At 40.3% G+C, this 23,768-nt stretch overlaps 1 protein-coding gene and 1 pseudogene across 3 annotated transcripts in view; one reads left to right on the top strand and one right to left on the bottom strand.

Moving 5' to 3' along the window:
• Positions 1-23,768, bottom strand: part of LOC146489148 (uncharacterized) — a 265,653-nt gene that overhangs the window by 41,962 nt on the left and 199,923 nt on the right. The gene's annotated exons all lie outside the window — the stretch shown is intronic.
• On the top strand, positions 11,117-14,754 carry LOC146489157 (uncharacterized; annotated as a pseudogene).

Here is a 23,768-nt window from a genome sequence, read left to right as displayed (position 1 = left end):
CCAGGAGCTCATGCAGAGATCTTATAGTCTTTCTGTCATGTCAGCCCATCTCTAAACGTTTCTTTATGCCACCTATAAGCATCCATCCTTTCACTTCACAACGTCATACAAACTCACAATCCAAAATCATTATGACGTCGTTTACGTCTTGATCTATTCCCCACACTCTTTACAGTATATTTAAGGTCTCTTTTTTATTTTATTTTTTTATTTGCCGGGGGGAGGGTGTGGGAGGCAGGCGAGGAGGCAGGAGAGAGGAGGATGTAGATTGGATGGGTGGCCAACCCTCTCCATTGTATATCTGCAGAAGTAAGAAAACTAATTTGTTCATCACAACCTACATACGTTAAATTCCACCATTTGAAATCTAAATAGCAGGAATGGAGGACTGTTAAATTACTTGTCTTATGAAATGTGTCCATGGCAGCTGTAATTACACAGCTCTTAATTAGAATTTCGTTAATTTGAAGTTTAACTGGAAAACTTGGTAATCCAGAGTCGGTAGCAGGGTTTGTGAATGATATAAGGCAGTCATAGGTGTTTTAACACTAACTTTACTAGAAATGTCAAAATATCCTTCTTTGGTACTAAGTTTAGCAATGCAATTTAAGACATGATCATCTTTTTACTTTTTTGCACTACAGGTCGATCACTGATAGGAATAAATTTATTCCTTTTTCCAGTGCGGGTGCCTTCCTCAGCTCCTTGCAGTGACAAGAAACAACGTCTGGGATGGTGCAAAGATTACCCGTCCTTCGCCAACCTATACCTAACTTGGCACGATGAACCGGACAGATAGTCATATCCAATAAATTCGGCGGCTTCTGATAACATCCACATCTCGCCAAAATTAATTGTACCTCCGTTTCAATTCCGGAAAATTTCAACGACTTTTTGTGATTTTTGATATCCCTGTTACACCGCGTGAGTGGCGTGACGGAAGTTGAAGAACTTTTGCGTTCGTCTGCGCCGCAAATCCCACCAACAATATTCAAGAACGAACAAGACATCGTTGTTCTATCAACTTCCCCGACAATAAACTCTGGTGTTTCACAGATAAAGATAATTCGATTTACTTATTTAGAGAACGACGCAATTTTCGTGAGAACAATTACTTCTGATTGGCTATCGACGTTATAAAGCTTCTCATTCTTAATAAAATCAATTCTAATCGTTTCAGTTTGAATTGATATTTTCTTTTATTTTTATTTCAGCAAGTTAACTGGGGAACCTGGCACATCGTTGAGTGAGATATTTTAAAATAAGACTTATTTTAAATCAACAGATGTTAATATCTGTTTTTTACTGTACTAATTATAGCTAAGTCGCTCGTACGTGACACAGATTAGGGAGCGAGCCTGTGAGATTTAATTTCAGCTCGTGGTAATTTTGGTGTTTCATAGTTTGTTTTACCTGTGTAGACAATCTTTAACATCAATAAATACTTTAAAACGGTTCAAAACGCTAAAAAAGTAAAATCCTCATGTTTTATGTACAAACTTTCGCCGAGGAGTTAATTTATTCAATAGTGCCTTGTTATAGAGTTGTAGATTTCAAAGGCGCTCAATTGGAATTTTATCGAATTTTGATCGGCGTTCATGCAAAAGTACTACTAGATCCTAAAGATTTAAAAACGTAGACCTAAAAATCAATGACTGAACTATCTTTGGTTATAATATCGGAGGATTTGAAGAACTACCGGTCAGCTTTTTTCGCCGCTGAGTTTGGATTATTTTACACCTTCGCGTAAATGAGAAAAGTGTGTCTTCTTAATCGGGTCTCAGTTCGCTCACAAATGAGTAGAGATAAAAATTATTGCCATGGTTTGACTAAGGAAGAATCAATGTGTTCAATTATACTTAAGAAAGATTCACAGCTATGTAAACGTCTGTGTAGCGAGAAGCTGAAAAGTGTAAAATTTCGAGTTTCCGCTAGGTGAAATCCGAGCTTCCGGTAGGGTGACCGTTTTTCGTGGTTTTCTGCCGTTAAATGGAATATTTCAAAAAACTAACCTCATATCCTTCCGTTACTTACCTAGGCTTTCAAACTCACAAAGTATGAGCGAAATCGATTTTTTGACCGTGGCCACGATTTCTTTGATTTTTACTGACAATCACTCTTAATACGTTGATTGAGCCAATTCTGCTTTAGACATCCGAGACGTGGACGCTAACTACGCGTCAACAACAACGGCCCGACGGGACATATACTAATCTACTCCGACGTGCTCAAAACATTCACTGTTCTGAGCACACCACACGTGAGCGCATTTGTGTCACACCTCTCCCAGAAACTCACCAAGCGGCGACTTCAATTCGCCTGTCATTGCCAGAGAGCTATGGGTGAGATCGCCTAGTCCCTCTTACTGTGGAAGCCAAGTGGCCCTGTCCACTCCCGAAGATTGACCTTTCCTGACGTGATAGCCAGGGACTCTGGGATAGACAGGTCAGATCTTGGGAACGCTATGGCGGACCGTGAAGTTTGGAGCGCAGTTGTTGCATGCGTCCGACCTCATGAGTCGAACGATGATGATGATGATGATGATGAAAATACATTCCTCTTCTCTTGTAATAATTCATACTTTGTATTCTGTCTGAGTTGTTCCTCACACATATTCTGTCCAAAAAGAGTAATCCATAAGTAGTTCTTCGGTTGAATTGCGAGTGAAGCGTGCGAGCGGTTTGAACTTGCCGCTATGAACCAGTTCGAGGCTTTCGAAGGATCCCACTTTTTCTCAACAAATTTGAAAACTTGAGCCGTTTTCCAGTCATTTTAAGCAATATTTTGACTATTTCTGGGGCTTGCAGATTTCAAAATGCAACCTCAGCATTCGGTGTCCATGGTAAGTCTATCCCAAGGTGCAGATCCGCATCACCAAGTATCACATTCGTGTTTCCATGGGAAATGACCCAGAAAAAGACCGTAAACATCCGAAAAGCATTAAAAATGCAATGAACGTTGCCATGGTAACGCGACCCTAGACAAATACCTTTTAAAAACAAACCATTAATTTACAGCCAAAGATCGAAAAAAGCGACCCAAAACACTCCCGATGTTAATTTAAATAGCTAGAGTTGCTAATTTTGAGAAAATAACAAAACAAAACATAAATCCATTTTTTTTTCAGCTAAATTCAGGTAAAACCCCGTAAGTTTTGAACACCACATCTCTTGAATGGGAGAAGCCCTATTGGAGGCCCTTATCCCTCTAATTCTAAGGATAGTTATCCCTTATCCCTAAAAGCCTGGAAAGAAAGAATCCAACTAAAGGCGGATCCGAGTTGGCTGGATAGCTCAGGTGGTTTGAGCGCTGCACTGGTATAGCAGAGGTCATGGGTTCGAGTCCCGCTCAAGCCTAAATGCTTTTTCAGGCTTTATATTCATAACTACTTTACTACGTCGATGATCATTCATCTATTTAATCTTTATTCTGCAGTTCACATATATGAATTTTCATATATATTCTCTTTCATTTAAATTCTTTTACTATCCATGTAGCGGGATATAGTGGAAAATTAAATTTTGTTTTGGTGTTAGTGAACGATAGTAGTAGTATACCTTCAGCAAAATTAACCCCGTTAGTGGATTTCCTCCATACTAATTTGGATTTCCTACATACTAATTAGTACTTCCCGCATACTAATTTAGATTAGGCCGAGGTAAATCATTGATATGCATAAGGATCGAGTCCATGAAGTCATCTATTGTTATAACCTAGGGATAAAATGCCTTCCTCCATACTAAGTGCCTAGTCCATATTAAGTGCCTAGTCAGTGCCTTCCTGCATACTAATTTTTTGACTTCCTCCATGCTAATAAGTGCCGAGGTTTACTAATTAGCGTCACTCTTGCACATAGGAAACAATAAACTTGCCTACGGTTCCCCCCTAATAGTTAACACTGATTGGATCTTAAGATTTGTATAGGACATTTTCACTATGGCGTCATTTGACTACAACTACCAGAATCCTTCAGTTTTTTGTTTTCTCATGCTAATTAGAGCTATTGCTCTTTGCTGTCCACTGGGATTACAAAATTTGAATTTGTCCACTGGGATTACAAAATTTGAATTTGAAAAGGGAAACGAAATGAATTCTGGTAGTTGTAGTCAAATGACGCCATCATGAAAATGGCCTATTGTCCGTTTGAATAAATGGGCGCTTTCTCTTGATAGCGCCACTCTTGCAATCCGATTGCTGGGAAAATTTATCTCCGAGATTTCACGTTATTTGTGATGACTATCGATCATTACCGTTAAAAAACAAAACATACACACATATATATATACACAGAGTGGCGCTGAAAACTCTATATTTCTAGTTTTTTTTTTGACAATAACCAAACTGTTTTCTCTTATCTATCTCGAGGAAATGAAAGACTATTAAAGTCTCAGCGTTTCACGCACCGTTAGTAAGTTAATTATGCGAGTTTGCAAGCCCAAAGTTGCATACAAATTAGTTCAGCTGTGCTGGAAAAACCCCAAAGGAGTATCTTGACGTATTAATATATAAACAATTTTATATAACTTTAACAAGGATCAATTGAAACACGCGACTTATAATTGCTAGCAATAAAACCAGACAAGAGATACCGTTTTAAAAACTTTATTAAAAAACAATGACAAAAGAGTCAAATACACAGCGATTTAAAAGGAAAAAGAATGAAAATGAATCATTTCACTGACTATTACAAATTTATTTTTTCCGTTCCATTTCGAGGAATAATAAATATTCCTTCCGTGTCTACACAAGTTTCCCATGGCCTCTAAGCCAACAGTTCGACTTTCTTTGTTTCTTGCGGATTGTCTTGTTCTTTGTAGTCGGTCTTTTAGTTTTTGCTTTAAAAGAGGCTTCATTTCTCCGATGTCTTGACAGTTCGTACACCGTTTCTTATGTCTGTACTGGATTGTGATACTGATTTTTACCGGAATTTTCCGCCTCACTTTCGTAAACGACGACTTTAACTTTAGGTTGCAGGTTCGCCTCTTGTAAATACTGTCTTCGCTGTATGTGGTCTAACTGATGAACAGCCGCGAGAAGGTTAGCTAACCTGACAAGGTACTTCGCCCCGCACGATGAAATCAGACAGTTTCTGCAAACTCTCTTGTAAACCATGTGGACAATTCGAGGACTGAACACAAATGACATCTTTTTTTGCGAATAGGCAGGTTATACAGAGTGTCAGAAAGGCAAAAGACAGGCCAGAGAGGCCATAACCAGGCCTGAAAGGCCAAAACCACGCCAAAAGGGACAAAAGGAGACAAACGGGCCATTTCTAGTCATGTGTCTTTATTTTTCTCAGACACACGCGTGGGTGTCGCGTGTCACTAGTCACGCAACAGTTCTCATAGCATAGTCTTTCATTTCCTCGAGAAAACAGTTTGGTTATTGTCAAAAAAAACTTGAAATATAGAGTTTTCAGCGACACTTTGTGTATATATGTGTGTGTGTGTTTTTTTTTTTTCAACGGTAATGATCGATAATCATCACGAATAACCTGAAATCTCGGAGATAAATTTTCCCAGCAAACGGATTTCAAGAGTGGCGCTATCAAAAGAAAGCGCGCATTTATTCAAACTGACAATACAAATCTTAAGATCCAATCCGTGTTAACTATTAGTGGGCAAGCGTAGGCAAGTTTATTGTTTCCTTTGTGGAAGAGTGACGCTGATTAGTAAATTTCGACACTTATTAGTATAGAGGAAGTCAAAACATTAGTATGCAGGAAGGCACTGACTAGGCACTTAATTAGTATGGAGGAAGGCATTTTATCCCTAGGTTATAACAATAGATGACTTCATGGACTCGATCCTTATGCATATCAATGATTTACCTCGGCCTAATCTAAATTAGTATGCGGGAAGTACTAATTAGTATGTAGGAAATCTAAATTAGTATGCAGGAAATCCACTAATGGGGTTAATTTTGCTGAAGGTATACTACTGGGCTCGGTTGTTCAAAAGAGGGTTAAGTCTTAACCTGGGGTTAAATCGGCCCAACCTTGGGGTAAATCTTAACCGCAGGTCAGTTGCGTTGTTCGACGGAAAGTTAACAATAACCTCAGGTTAAAGAGAGGGGTTAAATTTAGCCCACCTAGCGAGCAGGGTTAAATGGTTAACTTCGGGTTAAATAAAGAATAAAAATTGCGAACTTGTTGCCGGAGGCGACGCTAAAGGAGATTTAGAGCCGGAACTCAGCGCGAAATCGACGACTTCACAGAGGAAGAGCTACGTGTTCGTTATCGCTTTCGATGGCAGTCTATTTTATTTATTACCAATCTTATTGCTGATGGTATAGGTCGCAACACTCGACGAAATCACACCTTACCGCCGCTCCACCAACTGTTAATTGCCCTCAGGTTTTACGCTAGCGGAAGTTTCCTCCAAGTTATAGGCGACACCTTCGATGTGGATAAGTCCACCGTTTCCAGAGTGATAACCGATGTGTCTTGTGCCCTGATTGCAAAACAGCCCCGCTTTATCAGAGGCCCTGGACAAACGATTATTGTTTATTTCAAGAGCAGTCTATTTCTGGGAAGCTTTGCGAAACACAGAAAGAATATTAAGCCTGCTAACTAAATAAAGCGTCAAAGCTTCTTCAAGTTTCGGAGGACAGTATTTGTTGTGACTGCAATGCGATTTTAAATCATTTGCCATGACGTGTGTTGCGTGAGATAGTAGCTGATAGTGTAACAACCCCTGACAACATTTCTTCATTTGTTTTTAAAGCCGCTCCAGTAGCTGTTGTTCATGTAGCGTAAATTACGTCGTTAACATTGAAAACCGAGAATTTATCTTATTTTCCTGTAAACAAAACATAAACATACTTATTCTAAAAATTATAAGTAATTTTAAGTTTCAAGTGCAAGAGATTACTTAAAGGAAATCCCCTCACTTTTCGACTCGAAACCCTGGAGGCCGGTAAAAGAAGGTGTTTCTCTTAGTAAGTCAATAATTTTTGCCGTGGAAGTCGACGGCGCCTTTGGAGCGTGCCCACCACCAGTTTCCTTCTGTTCCTTTGCCAACTGAGAAAATTCTCTCTTGGCCTGCGAATGCAAACTTTTCCACTTTTCCCAGACGCCGCTGGTCATCTTCACCGCAACTCCTACAGTGTTCACGGCATCCGCATTTTTTTTCTAGATGTCATTTATCTTCTGGTTCGTGATGTTGTTGGTAAGTTTACATTGAATCACCGAAAGGTTTTCTTCTACCTTTTCCGTCTAAACGGGAATTTCGGACGGGATAAAATTTTGTTTTCGGGCTTTGCGTGAGATATTTGGGGAAGCAATTGTTGCGCTCGCAGCTTTCTCACCATGGCAACAGTATACGAAAAGATTATTATAGATTTCTAACCTCGGGTTAGCCGCGGCTAACACGAGGTTAACTAACCGGCTCATCAACCGTGCTTTGAGCAACGCTATTTAAACTACTAGTTAACAAACCTGCGGTTAAGAAATTTAACCTTCGGCTAGCCCTAACCCGAGGTTAGTGTAACCTATCTTTTGAACAACCGGGCCCTGATAGTAGGAGACAGTCTGAGCAGATCTAGGTGATGAAACTGGCGGAATGATGTCACATGCTAATTGCACATCATCGTCCTCTTCTCTTTCCTCCTCTAGGTCTGTTGCCTCAGTACCAGTCTTTGTGTCACAAAAATGCCGACCACTTCATGGCTAGTTTCTTGTAGCCTTGTTAACAAATGCATGTCGCAACTTCATGCAGAACTGTTGCCAGTTGGGATTTTCAACCTGTTATGTTTGCTATGTGGGAAGCTGGGAAAACTTATCAGAGAAGGAAGGCATGACAGTAAACACTATTTTAAAGGCTAGTAAGAGGATATTGTGTTAATTTCTGAGCTTATTTTGATCAAAAAAAGCCACTGGCTAGAATGATTTTATCCTGACGTTGTCTTCCATTAAATTGCTGCTCGATCGTCGCTTGGTCAATTTTTAAGCTGGGGAAAGCTGAATTTTTGGCGGCAAGGACAATAAATGCATTAGTTTATAATTTTCAGTCCCCGCTTTTCTTCATGGTCTGCCGCCATATTCAATTCGTAAATGTGTCCTTTGCGCATGCTTGTAGCTAAGTTGGCAGCCATGTTGTATAGCATTTCTGTCAATCATTCGAATCGCCCTCGAATTCGCGCGCGCCACTCTTGACGTCCGTTCGTATTTTAAAATAGTTTTAGTCACATACGACGCGGGTTAACGTGCATTCTAATTTCGTGGTGTTCAGCTGTTCGCAAACGTTAACAATGATGTTAATTCCCATTTCACTCCATTTAGAGTTCCATAAAAGCGATTCTCCAGCTCTTATTCATGATTGTGCATATTTGTGTTTTATCTCGAGCCTCTGTCATCGGATGTCGGGACTGTTACCGCTGGCGTTCAACCGAAATGAGAGTAATTATCAACACTCTCCCTGAGTGGATACTTTACCCTCTTACAAGTCAAAAGTGCCTGTGTGATGTAAAAATGCTTCCTTAGAAAACCACTAAGTGTTGCCTATTTTATTAAGTGGCAATTGCATGTTTTGCTACCCCTAAATAACGACAAATTTTCTTAAGCTCCCAGATTTTGGGTGCTACGTCACCAGGCGCAACCTGGCTCCTGTCTCGAGGGAGGAAAAGAGTATACTTTGGGAAAAAGGTTAACTTAACTGTTGACAGATCGCGAAATCAGCCTCCAAACTGCAGTGGGAACTTTACCTTCCATGATTGCGATCGTTTACGAACCGATAATCGTAATCCCGCGGGATAAAAGTACGTTTTATCTGCGATCGACCCAGATTGACACTCTTTATTTTTATTTTTATTCTTTTTTCTTTGTTATTTTAGGTAGTGACGAAACTTTCTTAGTGGATTTTTTCAGCGCTGAATATCAAACTAAAGTAACAGTGATAAACCTAATTTTGGTCCAAACGGTTCCGCATTCTAGAAGTTTAAGGCGCCTCGGGTTAGTGTTTGTCTCTTTGTGTCATTCTGATAGGATTGTCATACCTTATAAAATGGCTAACTTCAACTCAGAGATTGCTGGATTTTCTTGTTAAAATTTAACTTACATTTCAAACATTTCGAAATATAGATTTTAAATTTTAGTTGATCAAGACTTGCTATTTTCTCTCTCTAGAAAAGATAAAAGTAACTTACACTTATCGTTGGCAAATGAAATCCTACTTACAGCCCTTCCAATTGGATATTTTGACCAAAAATTGCTGGTGGCAAATCCTGCAACCGATTATTTTCCAAAGTTCTGTCAACAAACATATCAAAGAGAGGTTACCTCGCCTTTCAATAGCATGTGAACTGTGAAAGGTGAAGATTCCACCAAAGGTTACGTTTTTCACTGCAGTCAATCATAGCGGGGAAGAAAACAAGAAAGTTTAGCCTAATGGGGTCTAAAGTTCCAGATTGATGGATTTTCATACATGTTGTCGGTTTTTATTCTCAATGTTTCTTAATTATTACCGTAATTTTGATCAACTGCAGTAAAACCGAAATCGTTGTTTGTGTTTCCTATGTTGTTGAAAGGTGAAGTAAGAAAGAATAAAAACAAGTTACGTTCGAAGGCCTATTTAACGTAGGTAACACAGCTTTTCGATAAAAAACAACTTCCTGGGTTGCTGATAATAAGGACTTGTCTTGTTTGATTCAGCAATACAGCATCAATAATTTATTTGGGGGGGGGGGGGGGGTGAGAGCATGCGCCACTCAATACATTAGGGAAACTATTAGGAGTTTCTTAACTGCACTTGTGGAAAGTGGTTGCGGCTCTTTCCTAAAAAATCTTAAAGAACTATTTTACATTCAGCAGAGAATTGCCAACTAGTTCCAGTTGTTTCTTCTCTTTTTATCTTTTGGTTAACCATATATATATTTGTATGTTTACTGAAAACACTTCTGCAGAATTTGCTGTTACTAATTGAAGACGTGAAGGGCCGAGACAAGGGAAAATAAGGAGGCCTACTTACTTTCTGTTGTTCGCTAATGGGCTTAACAAAGGCCAAATTTGAAACTCTAGCAATGCAAGCGCATGGAAAGCGACAGAAAAGGGAAAGTTAGTAATACTGCCCAGCGTAGTTAATAAATGTGAATTCAAAATATTATAAAATTGCTGCTGTAAGATAGTTTAAACCGACGTTTCGGTAATGCTGCCTTCTTCAGGGAACAAAACTATGCCGTTAAAAAGTTCGTTAAATTTACTTGAATGCCCAAATTCATAAAAGCGCGCGGGCTCGCAACTTACGTGACAGCGCATTCCAGCGCGCGAGCAAGTAAAAAACGAACAATTCACGCAAAACTTAAGTCTTGATTAAGTCCACTGGGACTAACAGTTCTATATTTGAAAATGAACCGCATATCCTGCTTTTTCCGGTATTCCTGGTTGGCTTGAATACACATGGTCTGTTTCCTCGGACAAACTTCCTTTCCTGGAAATTTACATGAACCCTCGAGCTAATCGCATAGCCACTTCTATACACTACAAAGACACAGATAGCCACTCTTACCTCAACTTCAGTTCATCCCATCCTAACAGTTGCAAGTCATCCATACCTTATAGCCAGTTTCTCAGAGTGCGTAAGATTTGCAGTGATGACGCTGATTTTGACATTGAGGAAGCAAGAATGGAGAACTTTTTTGCATCACGCGGGTATCCAGATGACGTCATTAGAAGGGGAAGAGAACGAGCATCGACTAAATCAAGGGTTGAAATTTTGAACAGTGTCGTCGCAAACAACACCGCTATTGATAGAGTTCCATTTGTCACCACTTTCCATCCAAGAAACCTGGTTGCCGTTAAAATGACCGCCAATATCTTCAATAAACCACCACTGAAGGCTTTAGGCGTGCAAAGAATCTGAAGGATTTGCTAGTCAGACGCAGCCTACCTCAAAACCCTTCGAACCAACCACCAGGAACCTTCCCTTGTAACTTTACCGTTTGCCGTACATGTCCCCACGTCAATCTGTCTTCCTCAATAACAACACCCAAAGGGCAGGTTAATGTCACAGGACGTTATTCCTGCATCACAGACAACGTGGTTTACTGTTTGACATGCGCAAGATGTCCATCGACAGTTTATATCGGGGAGACTGGTCGTTGGTTGCGGGCGGACAGGTTCATGGAGCACCGTAGAGATGTCATCAACGGGAGAAATGACCTTCCTGTACCCGCCCATTTCAACCAAGAAAACCAGACACTCGAGGATCTGAAGGTTGCGGTTTTGAGCGCAGGCCTAGCCTACAAGGAATACCGGAAAAAGCAGGAGATGCGGTTCATTTTCGAATATAGAACTGTTAGTCCGAGTGGCATGAATCAGGACTTAAGTTTTGCGTGAATTGTTCGTTTTTTACTTTCTCGAGCGCTGGCAAGCGCTGTCACGTATGTTGCGCGCCCGCGCGCTTTTATGAATTTGGGCATGCAAGCAAATTAAACGAACTTTTTAATGGCATAGTTTTGTTCCCTGAAGAAGGCAGCATTACCGAAACGTCGGTTTAAAATATCTTACGGCGTCAATTTTAAAATATTTCGAATTCAGAAAAGGGAAAGGCTCAGACGACCAAAGAATCAAATAATCAAACAAGACACAACTATACCAAAAGAAGACTAAATTAAAAAAAAAAAATCGTAGATAAAATAATCCGTAACTTGTTGTTGTCGAGGTATCGAAATTTATTATATCTCTCAGTAAATACGCGTGGTGTGATTGGTCAATTTTTGTGGGACGTTGTTCACTGTACGGCACGCTAATTTTGAAAGGTGTTCCTTTCCCGCGCGTCCGATTAACCAAAGAGATATAATAAATATATTACTAACCTCGTTTTCTCGGTCCGTAACTTACAGTACGGCCTCGAACTCGGTTGGTAAGAGGTAAGCATTTTCACGTAACAAACCTATTGGGCTACTGGTACTGGCGGAATCAGCGAGGCGGAAGAAAACGAAAAAAGTCCGGTCTACACAGCGCAAATTATCTCAGGTACGAAGAATAGGAGATAATGTCTTTTTACGCGTTATTCCCTTAAGGACGTAGAATTCATTAGCGATTTTGTTATATTAGCCACTATCAGTCGCTCTGCTATTCGGGTATAAATAGTTGGTATTTGTGCCGTTAGTCACTCTCACTCCAGTACTTGTATGCCAGGTAAGATAAGATAGTAAGATAAGTGAGATAAGTCCTGCAATTTATGCACGCCGAGGCGGTGCTGAAACCGCAAAGGAGGCTCTGAATAGCAACGCCGTTAAGAAGACGAAGAATGTTGTCGCGGAAGGTATTTCCCTCGTATCTAAGATAATGAAAGCTATCAAAATAGCCGGCAAGAGTGACTACAGTTGGGCTTCTGTGCAGGAATATTAATTTGATGAGTTGGCATTCGATGCCGAGGTTGAGAAAAGGTTGTTTCGTTCCGAAAGGAAGGCTGAGAAAAAAGTAAAGAAGTCCAAGAAGAATCGTGTTCGTAAATGAGTCCAGAAATATCGTGGTTATGATTCTCGTTGCCGTGCTTCTTCTAATTGGATTTGATTCTACCTGATTCGTGTGGTCTTTGCTCAGAGGCCGGCGTCGCGTGGCCAGCAGAACGCTAGTCCAATTGTTCCTTGTTTTAAGTCGAGTATGTATCTGTTTTCTCTTACACTGTACTTGGCTACCTCTGGCTTTTTGCCTGGTACATGAAGCAGGCCTATGTTCTCCAAGTGAATATTGTTCCCTTTGCTTATTTTATAGCGTGGGATGCAAATTATCTCCGGTACGAAGTATAAGAGATAATGCGTTTCTATGGGTTATTCTCATAGATATGTAGAGTTCATTAGAGCTCATTACTGTTCATTAGTGATTTCCATAGACATGAAGAATGAAGTCGTTTTGTTATATTAACCACTATCAGTCGCTTTGCTATTCGGGTTGAAATACTTGGTATTTTTGCCGTTAGTCACTCTCACACAAGTACGTTTACCAGGCTCTACATTTCATTTACATTTTCCCCTTTTTTTTTTTACTTCAATTTCCTATTTTCTTTTTTCATACATTTTTTCCACTTTTTGTGGTGTGAATAAGGTCACTTGGCGTCTTCGTGTCCGGAAAAAGGCAAGGAACGTTGCAAGTGGCTCTACCTTGGGCGATGAAGTTTCTGCGATTTTAGTTCATTGTTGCAATGCCACGAAATCAGAGTATTCTGCGAAAGAGTCGGGCGTTAAGGGTCGTTTAGCGCAGTCGGCGGTGTTTTGGGAGAGGAATCTATAGAGGCTCTGCTATTTTTTCTTCTTTATAATCGTTCAACAGCATTATTACTTACCCTTTCGTAAATTTCCAGTAAGGTTAATTCTTGTCGAACAACCAGTCCACTTTGAGGAACCCTCAGTTCGTTCCAGCAGCTACAGTACTGTATTATTGATTTGTTGCAGGAACATTTGATCGAAGAGCACTATTACCCTCCCATTGTTGCTGAGCTTTCAGAAACTTTGCCTACGAGCAGTTGCATTTTATTTGATTGAGCCCAGATTTCGTTACCAGGATTTGCGTTCCCTAAGCGAGGTTTTCGAGTAGGATTTCTGTTTTTGGGCCTCATCAGTAGTTCTTAGGTTTTTCCTGGAATTAGGGGGGAGTCGTTAGGTATTATACTTTTACCGTTTCGCCTTTCGGTCGCAGTACCGCTTCTTATTTTACAAAGCTTTTGCGTCCCCTGGTCAGGAGGTGGCGTTTTATGTCCCACAACTGTTTAGTGTACCTGGATGATGACATTTTCGGCCATCTTGATCATGTGTCTTCTCGCGCCTGCAGTCTTATCCCACGTTCTGACTTATCCTCTGCTGGTCTTGTGCACAACGAGAGCACGTCGTGCTGGGAGTCTGTCCAAATGGGGACGTGGCTAAGTATCGTGATTAACATTATTCAACACATATTTCAAGTTCCGCATCACTGAGTTAGAAAAATTGGGGCGTACCATGCCTTCCTAGATTTTGGTAGGCCGCGAAAGCTACATGGATCTAGTTCACCTCGCGGGTTTCATTATATCCCTCTCCTTAGCAGGTCCTATCTCCCGTCTTTGCACCAGAAAAAAAATATTTTTTATTCATTCTAGTCCTTCTTGGGATGCGTCGTTTATTTTTATCGCGGTATTATTACATGAGCTGAAGTTTTCTCAGCAGCATATCGATTCCTTCACTAAGTAGACCGTTAGAATTTGCCTTTGGCGGTTATCACTAGCAACCGTGGGAAACGATCCAGTGCATGGCATGTTTGAGCTGCAGCTGACATTGGCACGACTTCCACTTATCACGAACTTAAAGCAGTAATCGTCGTTTTGCAGTCTTACGCTGAGAGGTTGAGCCTTCGGAAGGTGAAAGTCTGTGTGGATCCGGACAATATGGGGGCTGCGCGTATCCTTGCTGCTGGCAGTCCCAAGCCGGATTAGCAGCAGGTTTTAGCAGTGACATATACAAGTTATGCCTGTCGTTCTCTATATCTTTAGCGCCACAGTGGTTACCAGTGACCAAAATGCCTGTCCCCATTTGCTCAGTAGGTTTCCCGACCGAGATAACTGGAGCCTGAATCCTGGGGATTTCTAGTGGTCCGACGCGGAAAGGCATGCGTATTCCGTGGACCATTTTTCTTCTCATTATAATTTGCATGTGGCCAGATTTAAAAGGTGGGGACCGTTGTTGTTTTTCCTGCATAGCGGTCCTACTCATTTTGCGCCTTTTGTGAGAGATTCCATCGTCCTTCCCAGGTTGCTAGATCTACTAATTGAACTGACGTCAAGGTAAGCGGATAGCGTACAGAAGGCATCCTCCGTGCCCACCAGGTTCCATTCGTTCAATATGTTGCCGTTACGTCTCAATTTCCGCTGAACTTCTCTACTCTATTAGTATTGATTTGAACGTCTTTTTTCCCCCTTTTTCTTAACTTATAATTGTTTTCTGACCAGGATGCCGGTGTCGCGGGTTTTTCTCCAAGCTGGGTAATCTTAGTCCACCTCTTTTCGCTTAGTTTACAGTTCGGGTGGCGTGTTGTTCCCTCGTTTTGCTCTTATCCCGATCCCGTGCTTGCGTATTTTTTCCTCGGTTACGCGTGTTTTTCCCTAATTTCTCGCGAACATGTCCCGTTATTTCGTGGAAAAAACTCTTATCTGTAAAAGAAGTTTTATTTTGTTTTCGAGTTTTCTGGTTACCTGGCAAGTGATTTTCGTTTTTTTTTTTCTCTCTATTTTTATTTTGCCAGATATTTATTATTTTGGCATTTGGGGTGAGGCTCAGCAGCTGCTCGTCCTGGTTTGTTTGCCCGAGTTCCGCTTCTATTGGACCTGGTTTTTTCTCGCCTGGCCCTAACACTGTTGGTAGGTATTCTTCGGCTTGGAGTCGTTGGCGCCAGTGGGTCCAGTCAAAGACAGAAGTTCCACACCTTACCGCGAAACCTCTGCAATTTCGCCAGATATCTGTTAGATTTTACCGAAACTGCTTCCATAAGAGACGCTGGGTGTTCCGTCATCGACTTCGCGCTTAATTTACTGTTTTCGATGGGATCACAAGGTTGCCGGTTTGGAGTCTACATCGTAGAATCCGAAAGTTATTGCAGCCGCTGAAGGTGCTAAGAGGAAGTTACCGAAGCCGGTTCAGCCCAAGAAGCCTTTGGATCTGTGCACCGTTGTCAGGGTTGCTCAGTTCTACAACACTGCTTCCGTCTCTCTCGCGAGCATTCGTTTCTTATTTATGTCGTTAGTCGAATATGCAGGTCTTTTCCGTGTCTCTAAGTCGTTGTGCATTAAGGTTAAAGATATCTCTTTAAGTAATGCTGGTATGTCCATCTTCATTTCGTGTTTAAGACCGAGTCCGGCAGGTCGGGAGAGTTCTATTTGGGTGGGGCTGGGATTTTTCCTTAATTCTGCCGCAGTGAGCGCGGTGAGGTTTTTTCATCAATAGATGCTTGTTGGTTCTCTCCCAATTTTCTCTGTTATTTGGGTGGGGCTGGGATTTTTCCTTAATTCTGCCGCAGTGAGCGCGGTGAGGTTTTTTCATCAATAGATGCTTGTTGGTTCTCTCCCAATTTTCTCTGTTATTTTCGTTTGTGTTTTGGCTTTCGTCAGGAATGCGATATTTATGAAACGTCATCGACTTCGCGCTTAATTTACTGTTTTCGATGGGATCACAAGGTTGCCGGTTTGGAGTCTACATCGTCGGGAGAGTTCTATTTGGGTGGGGCTGGGATTTTTCCTTAATTCTGCCGCAGTGAGCGCGGTGAGGTTTTTTCATCAATAGATGCTTGTTGGTTCTCTCCCAATTTTCTCTGTTATTTTCGTTTGTGTTTTGGCTTTCGTCAGGAATGCGATATTTATGAAACTTTTCCCTGGTACTTGGAACAGGCCTATGTTCTCCAAGTGAATATCGTTTCTTTTGCTTAAGTTATAGCGTAGAAGAGATAGATTGTCAAGGAGATGCCATTGGTTTAGTTGCTCTAACTCAATAGGTCATGAAATTTATTAAACATGCCTCCCATTGGCAGGAATTTCTGGTTTCTTCTATCAGCTTATCACCCAGTGCCTCAATGTTATTGCTTGCATTTTTTCCAAAGCGAAATATTGAATAGGAAGAGAAAATTAATTCAAGTTAAACCTTTACCGAATCAGGTTTTCTATATAAAGTCTACCACGGTGAAGGTCCATTTGGGATATCGCAATAGAGGAAGCGCGAATTTATAACAAACTTCACCGTTGTGTCTATATCTTGATTGTTCTCCTGAGTTTATTTTGGTTTGTTTCAAAAACCGTCAACATCACTTTTAACTAAGAAAGGTTATTTTTTTTTAATATTAGTTTTTATCGTACTATGGTATATGCACACAAACCCCCAAACTATATATAGCTTTATTTTGCAGCTGTCAGTGTATGGATTCATGCGGAAGATAAAATGTCTTAGATCTTTGTCAAGAGAAAATGTAGAGAAGACGTAGGGATGGTCAACAGGTTTTATGTATGGGAGGGTGTACAATTTTAATGGTTTCAGTATACGTAGTAGATCTCTTTGAGATCATTTTAGTGGCGATAAGTCATAAAAGTCCATTAATATTATATTATCAACTATAAATTTCTTTCAGAGCACATTTTATATGATGTAATATTTGGGAATTCAAACTACTTACAGATATTTCAACTTAGTATTTTGATGAAAAACATCCTGTGGTAAATTCTGTAACTGGTTCTTGGATAAAAGCCTGCAACATGAAAGGTAAAGTCATAGCAATAGAAGGATATAAGAAGGATATTTTTTTTTAAGGTAAATGTGAAATACCAATAAAGGTATTTTTTCTTTCCAAGAAAACTCGACTAAGCATACACATTACAGAAAAATCAGTGTTGAGGGCATTCGCCATATTAAATAGACCGATATTTCTCCATTTATAATCTTATTTAGTCAGAGTTTGTTATTTGTTTTTGCTTTGCTCTAAGAATTTTTCTCTGGCTACATACGGAAGGTTCCTCCAGATTCCCCCCAACCACAATCCCGAATGACAATCACGAGCTCCACTTCGCGAATATGCTTTGATAATAGTTTTTGAGGGACTATACTTCACTTCTTCAACCGGCTATTAGGCACTCTTCTGTGGTACATGATGACGATAAACTAAAAAAAATCATTATCAAGAAATCGCGAATTTTGCGCGTTTAAAATTTCAATTGCAAAAACTAATACCAAAGTCTTAAACTATGGAACACGACATACAAACTACACAAAATGAAAAAAATTCTGTATTTTGGATTTCAAATAAACACCAAACGTTTCAAACCATAGTGTTTGCATGGTAAAGATAAAGAGAACGAAAAAAAAACAATACTTCAGCTGCATTATGGGAAGAAACCTGACGTTGTCTAAAGATAAACTCAGAAATTAATTCTTCCCAGGCAACTGATGAGATCCAAGGAGGATCGAAACTATGGTCTTGCAAATTCAAAACTGTCAATAAAATGGCCTAAACACAAGAAAATGATATCGAGCTTCCCAACTCAACACTGAGCCCTGCATAACTTTCCTCAGTGTCGAAAAGAAAATTATCAAAAGACTCATAGCCGCAACAAGAACAAATGGTTAGGCCTGGCAGTATAAAAACTATCAGTATAGGTAATTCCCAGGTCCAAATAATGCTACAGATTATACTGCTATTTCATAAATCTCAACAAGAGGTGCTTAGGAAACGACCCCAGTTAAACCCAGCTAAAATGCCTCATACAGCAAAAGAACCACAGCCGCTTAAAAGAATCAACAAGAGATCACATAAACAGACCCACTGAACTCGCAACACAGAAACACATGCGACGGTTTGATTTAGCACAGGGCTTACGTCTATCATACAGATTCTCTATATTATCATATTAACCCGCTAAATATGTACAAGAACATAAAATGGTCGAAAGGCCAGACAAGAAGTGATAAACATGTTGGTAGGAGTAGTGTAGCCTAGGCCTTCCAAAATCATTTTACGCGTATCCTTTCTTCGGAGAAATTAGTGAATACGAAAGATCCTCCCTTCCTGAGAAGACATCAAAACAGCCGCTGGATCCATTTTGTCCAAACCTCGGCTGCCGCTTATGGGGCAAATTTTCGAAACTTCGCCGAGGAACGAAAAATGTAGATTAAAGATATTTTTTTCTAAAGAGTGCTTCTAATTGTAGATAGACTTATTTAATCGATAAAAATGGGTTGTTTAGGTGCACTTAATTTAAAAGAAAGACGCTGAAGCATTATGGAAGAATCGTAAATTTGGAAACTGACCAATTTCAGTGATCTTTACAACGATGGAGTTTCATACCATTGTCGTGTCCATCGTGACATAGCAACACAGTTCTACTTTGTGATTGTGAATGCGCTTGCAATAAATAGTTTGACCAATTTCAATCATTTGGGAACTATTCTTCAGACACGGAAACAATTAACACTTTTAATAAAGTCATATACGTGTTCTGTGCCCAACATCTAAGGAAAATGATGTTTCGTGGCCTTAATATCTCTCAAGATGGCTCCATTTAATTGCATTGCGCTTTCTTTCTGCACTTTATTTCTTGCGCCATAACATTGTTATTTTCCTACGCCCAGTACACCACCCTGGTAAGACGTTTGTTCATTGCATCACTTGATGAAACTAAATACATGCAGTCGGCTTTCTGAAATTATAACTTTTAAGTATATATTAAAATTAATCAGTTTTCAAATCTCTTCAGGCGAAATTACCGCAATGCAAATTCAATGGCATGCGAAGAAGCTAGGCAAAAGGGTTTTCAAACGTCGAATTTCGGGTGAATGAGAAAAATCGCTCGTATCATTCAGTGACTTTTGGAAGTACTGGTGAAGTTTGATTTCGGAAATCCCGATAAAATTACGGCGGTGCCGAAATGGGATACTTGCCTGCTTCAGCTGAAAACTGAAGCCGAATGCATGGGAAGAGCGACGACAGTGCAAAGTTTATTTCCACATGTATGGCTGGGTGCTAGCATTTTGAGAACTGAAGTGATTTTTTTTTTAACAAAAATATAAAAATCAATACAAGGATCCTTTCATAGGATACTGAGCTTGGGCTCTCTCCGATTAGATACTGACATTCCAACCTATAGAGCCTTTCAAGGCGAGAAGGAAGTCAAGGGAGGGGAGAGGCGGGGGAACATGATCTTTGATTGGGGACCACGGCCCCAAACTACTCATTAAGCTCAATCTTATGGGGGGAAAGGTCAAAGAAATCTGAAAAGGGTAGAGTGGGGCAAGAATTTGACTACCGACTCAGGGAGCAATTGAAGTGCACGGAGTATTTTGAACCACTTTTGTTGAAATTTATTCTTTGAGTCTGTCTCAATACCAACGTTTTCAATTTCTAAATTATATTTCAGCTGTTGCACATATTCCCTGATAGATGGGAAGATGTTTTTGAATTTAGAACGTACGGTAGATATAATATCTTGCAAAAGCAAGATAAAATATCATTTTTTTCCCTCTAAAACCTAAAAATTTAGTTATATCCGAAACACCTGAGTCTGGTATCAAACTGACGGACTGAAACCAAAAAAAAAAAAAAAGAGACATTGAAAGCTTTCCCGAAAGCTTTTCGTTACCGAACATTCCCTAAAAAGATGAATTAAAATTTCCTGATCTGTTTCACACAAATAACAGAGAGAATTCTTTGAAATTCCAATTTTATTATAGCAACGAATTTATTGCCATACCGTATTTTCTCGATTAAACGCCCCCGGCGTTTATTTAAAATTCGACAGTTTTAACCCGGCGTTTTTTCGAGGTCGGCGTTTACTCGGGGTCCGGCGTTTATTAATGAAATGCGATTTTCAGCCATTTCTCCACGTTGATTTATTATTACCGATCCTCGGAAACCTAGGGGCAGTCTGTTAGTGCTGGACAATTTTCCCCTGGATTACCCGAAGTTACAGTATTATGGTGCCATACATACCGTACCGTACCATATTGCAATCAAGATTTGTACCACTAACAAACAGCACGTAAACAATATATGAATGATGTAGGCAACCTCGTTCCCAGGGCCTTTTCCCTAGCTTAAGCTAGGGAAAAGGCCCTGGGAACGAGGTTGTGAGGTAGGAGCAAGTAAATGATATGAGTACAAAGTTTTAAGTTTGTAAACGGTAATGACGCCAACGTCCTCCTCTTTAGTGTCAGCCGACGTGTGCAAACTGATTATATTTAAGTTTTAATCACATGCTAATACACGCCGGGACCCCGTACAAACGCCGGTGCCCCGATTAAACGCACCCGGCGTTTATTTAAAAATCGGCAGTTTTGACCCGGCGTTTATACGAAGCCGGCGTTTAATCGGGGTACGACGCTTAATCGAGAAAATACGGTATGTCTGTGGAGAAATTTGAACTGGAAGATTTTCATTCTAGCACTAAATGAGCATAACCTGAGAGTAAATAAATTGACATCCAGCTCAAACCTTCCACAGCTTGAAGTTCACAATCCCTGAAACATTCTATACTTGACTGTTTTGAGGGATAGTAAAATGTTACATGTGTACAAAATATCAAGATTAGATCATGGCGCAAAATTTCGAGACAAAAGCAAAGTTACGTGCAGCCGGCTCAATGTTTCCAGTTAGCACGACTTTTGACAGAAATTTTGATTCATTCAGCTGTCGCGTGCACCTTAGCTAGCGTATGTGGGTTAGCACGCTCGTGCAGCCAAAAACACTTTCGAGCCTCCTTAATCGAAGCTTGATTGATGTGAACCTGCGAACATATACCTGTAAGTCGATAACTGACAACTTCAACAGTTCAATTCTTACAATTCTGTGAGGTGTAATACCGTTTCTGACATACATATTTCCGTATTTCTGACGAGAATCTCTACAAACAAACTGTCTTCTGTAAAACGTCTTTCTCTACGTAAGCCTGCCTCTAGTACTACGAAGACGATCTCATTTAGGGATCTGACGAAAATACAACGGCGACGGCAACGAGAACGACTAAAAACCAAAAATGCTTCATGAGCAAACAATGGCTCTGCTCGTGCATTAAAGAATTAGTACTGATTTCTCTGACGTCTTCTGCAAGACGACGACGTAAAATGACCAAATTTAAAGTTTTGTGGAAACCATTGGCAAACGACGGTGAATTTTCTTTGTGGCCTTGAACGGCGTTGCTGTTAATGATGTTCATGGATAATTCGCTCACATTGCTACAGTAGATCGGGTGACCGGTGAATATTTGTCTCTAAGTGACGTTTTTGTTGACGTTGCCGGCGTGCTTTCGTAAGGTGTGTATTAAATAGTTAGCCAACGCCGATCACTTGGCGAAAATTACACTGTACACTTGACTTACTTTCGTTTCCAAGCAAAAAAAAAAAAAAAAAAAATTCGACGGAGTGCAGAACGTTCAAGTCGAACGTATCGAGACAAAAAGGCATATAATTTTTAACCAAATCCATACAGATACTCAAGCTGTGTTACAATACTTAGGCCTTGTGTACAACGGAGTCCGTCAGTATTGAAGGAAAGATCTTGAAAAACAACCGCTGGATTGGTATTTTATCCTGAGATTGATAGTTTATCCTCGAACTTTTACATTCCTGTATGATTTTAACGTTTATTTATTAGTTTACTCTTGGCTACTTCTAAGGTAATTTTAATAAGATGACTTTCCGGCGGCTTTCGAGAAATTCGCTGACACTATAACAACCCTTTATTAAGGGCCTTTATTAATTTCAATTGTGAAGGTGATTTCATCCCAATTTAAGGTGATTCCATCGAAAGAACGTTTGTAATGAGAATTTTTTGAAAATCTCTACAGATGTTAAGTACATCTAGTACATCAGAAAAATAAAATAAAAAGAGGGGGTCACTGTGCTTGTTTTCACCCTAGAGGGCTATAGTATCTCACTATTTCCTAGGCATGTGAACTCAATATTAAAAGAGCTAGTCTTCAGCGAGAAGTGCCCACTACTTCCAGAAAGTTAGTACTGACAATGAAATACTAGCATTTTTCTTATAACAGTACTGTAACTTTGTAGTAAAACGCCATAAAGTGGCTAACTAAATTAATCCCATGGCATAATAGGGGACATTCGAGCGGTTGTACGCTTCCCGCGAAACGTCCAAAATTGATCGTAGTAGTGATTCCACAATAATTTTTCGAAATTGAATAATGAAAAATTATTGAAACTGGGATATAACTTAGAGAGTCGTATTTTCTTTAATTTCGTTGAGTAAAAAATGGGGGTCACCGTGCTCGTTTAGAAGAAAAGGACTATTTATTTTCCTGCCGAGCTTAACATCAAGGAAATCCCGCAATGTTGTGCGTGCGCGCGCTAAATGACGCGAACAATTGTGCGCAGCAAGGATGCGCAATGCAATTTAGTGGAATCACCTGAAGTGCGACTTGCTACAAAATGCTGGTATCCACAATGCAACCTCGTTCCCAGGGCCCTTTCTCTCACTTCCTCGAAACCTCTATCATTTTGCTCGCAAAGCTGAACAGCTATTTTAAAGCGGGTACGAAACCAAGAGCAATGCGAGCAATATGTACACTTTAAATTTAGTAGAATCTTGCAAAAAATTTGTTGTTGTTCGGATAACGATTATTGTGCTCGAGATCAGTATTTTTAAATTAAAAGTTCTTCAAAGAGCGGATAACTCTATTTAATGCATAAATTGCTCTCCAGCGGATAAAATGTACTCCAGCGCCGGAATACATTTTATCCGCTGGATAAAGTCATCCGCCGTTTGATCAACCGCAGCCTGGTGTACGCTGCGCACGACGTTTGATAGAAATTTTGATTCGTTCAGCTGACGCGAGCACCTTAGCTAGCGTGGGTGGGCTACACGCGCCCTCGCAGCTAAAAACCCTTTTGAGCCTTTCCACTGAGTCAAGCCACAGGACAACGGGGATTTGCAGGCCATGCTGCACCAGGCATCACAGATTGACTCTCGTCTTCGTTGTCGCTGATTCCACCGGGATGATTTTTCGTCCCTCTCTCGCTTAAGACGAAGTACTTCAGCACACTAGTTGTTTTTTTGAGTTGAAGGTCACCCGGTTTCATCGCACGTTGGTTTTCACGGCCTCTCTTCCCAAAGTAGAGAACGGTGTAAAACCATGCAGTATTTACACTGACTTTCTGCAGTATCCAGACCAAGTTGATTGGCTGCATAGAGAGCTTCAAGGTCCTCGCTGGAAATTGGACGCTTGTGCTTTGTAGAAGAAATCAATCTCTGTCGTGCAAGATCTTTCAGGGATCATGATCATCATCATTATCATCATCATCATCATCATCATATCCGT

Source organism: Pavona decussata, unplaced genomic scaffold, assembly GCF_977016875.1.
Source record: "Pavona decussata unplaced genomic scaffold, jaPavDecu1.1 SCAFFOLD_6, whole genome shotgun sequence".
Lineage (NCBI taxonomy): Eukaryota > Metazoa > Cnidaria > Anthozoa > Scleractinia > Agariciidae > Pavona > Pavona decussata.
The sequence above is the reverse complement of the archived record's forward strand: the minus strand, read 5'-3'. Positions and strand labels throughout refer to the sequence as shown.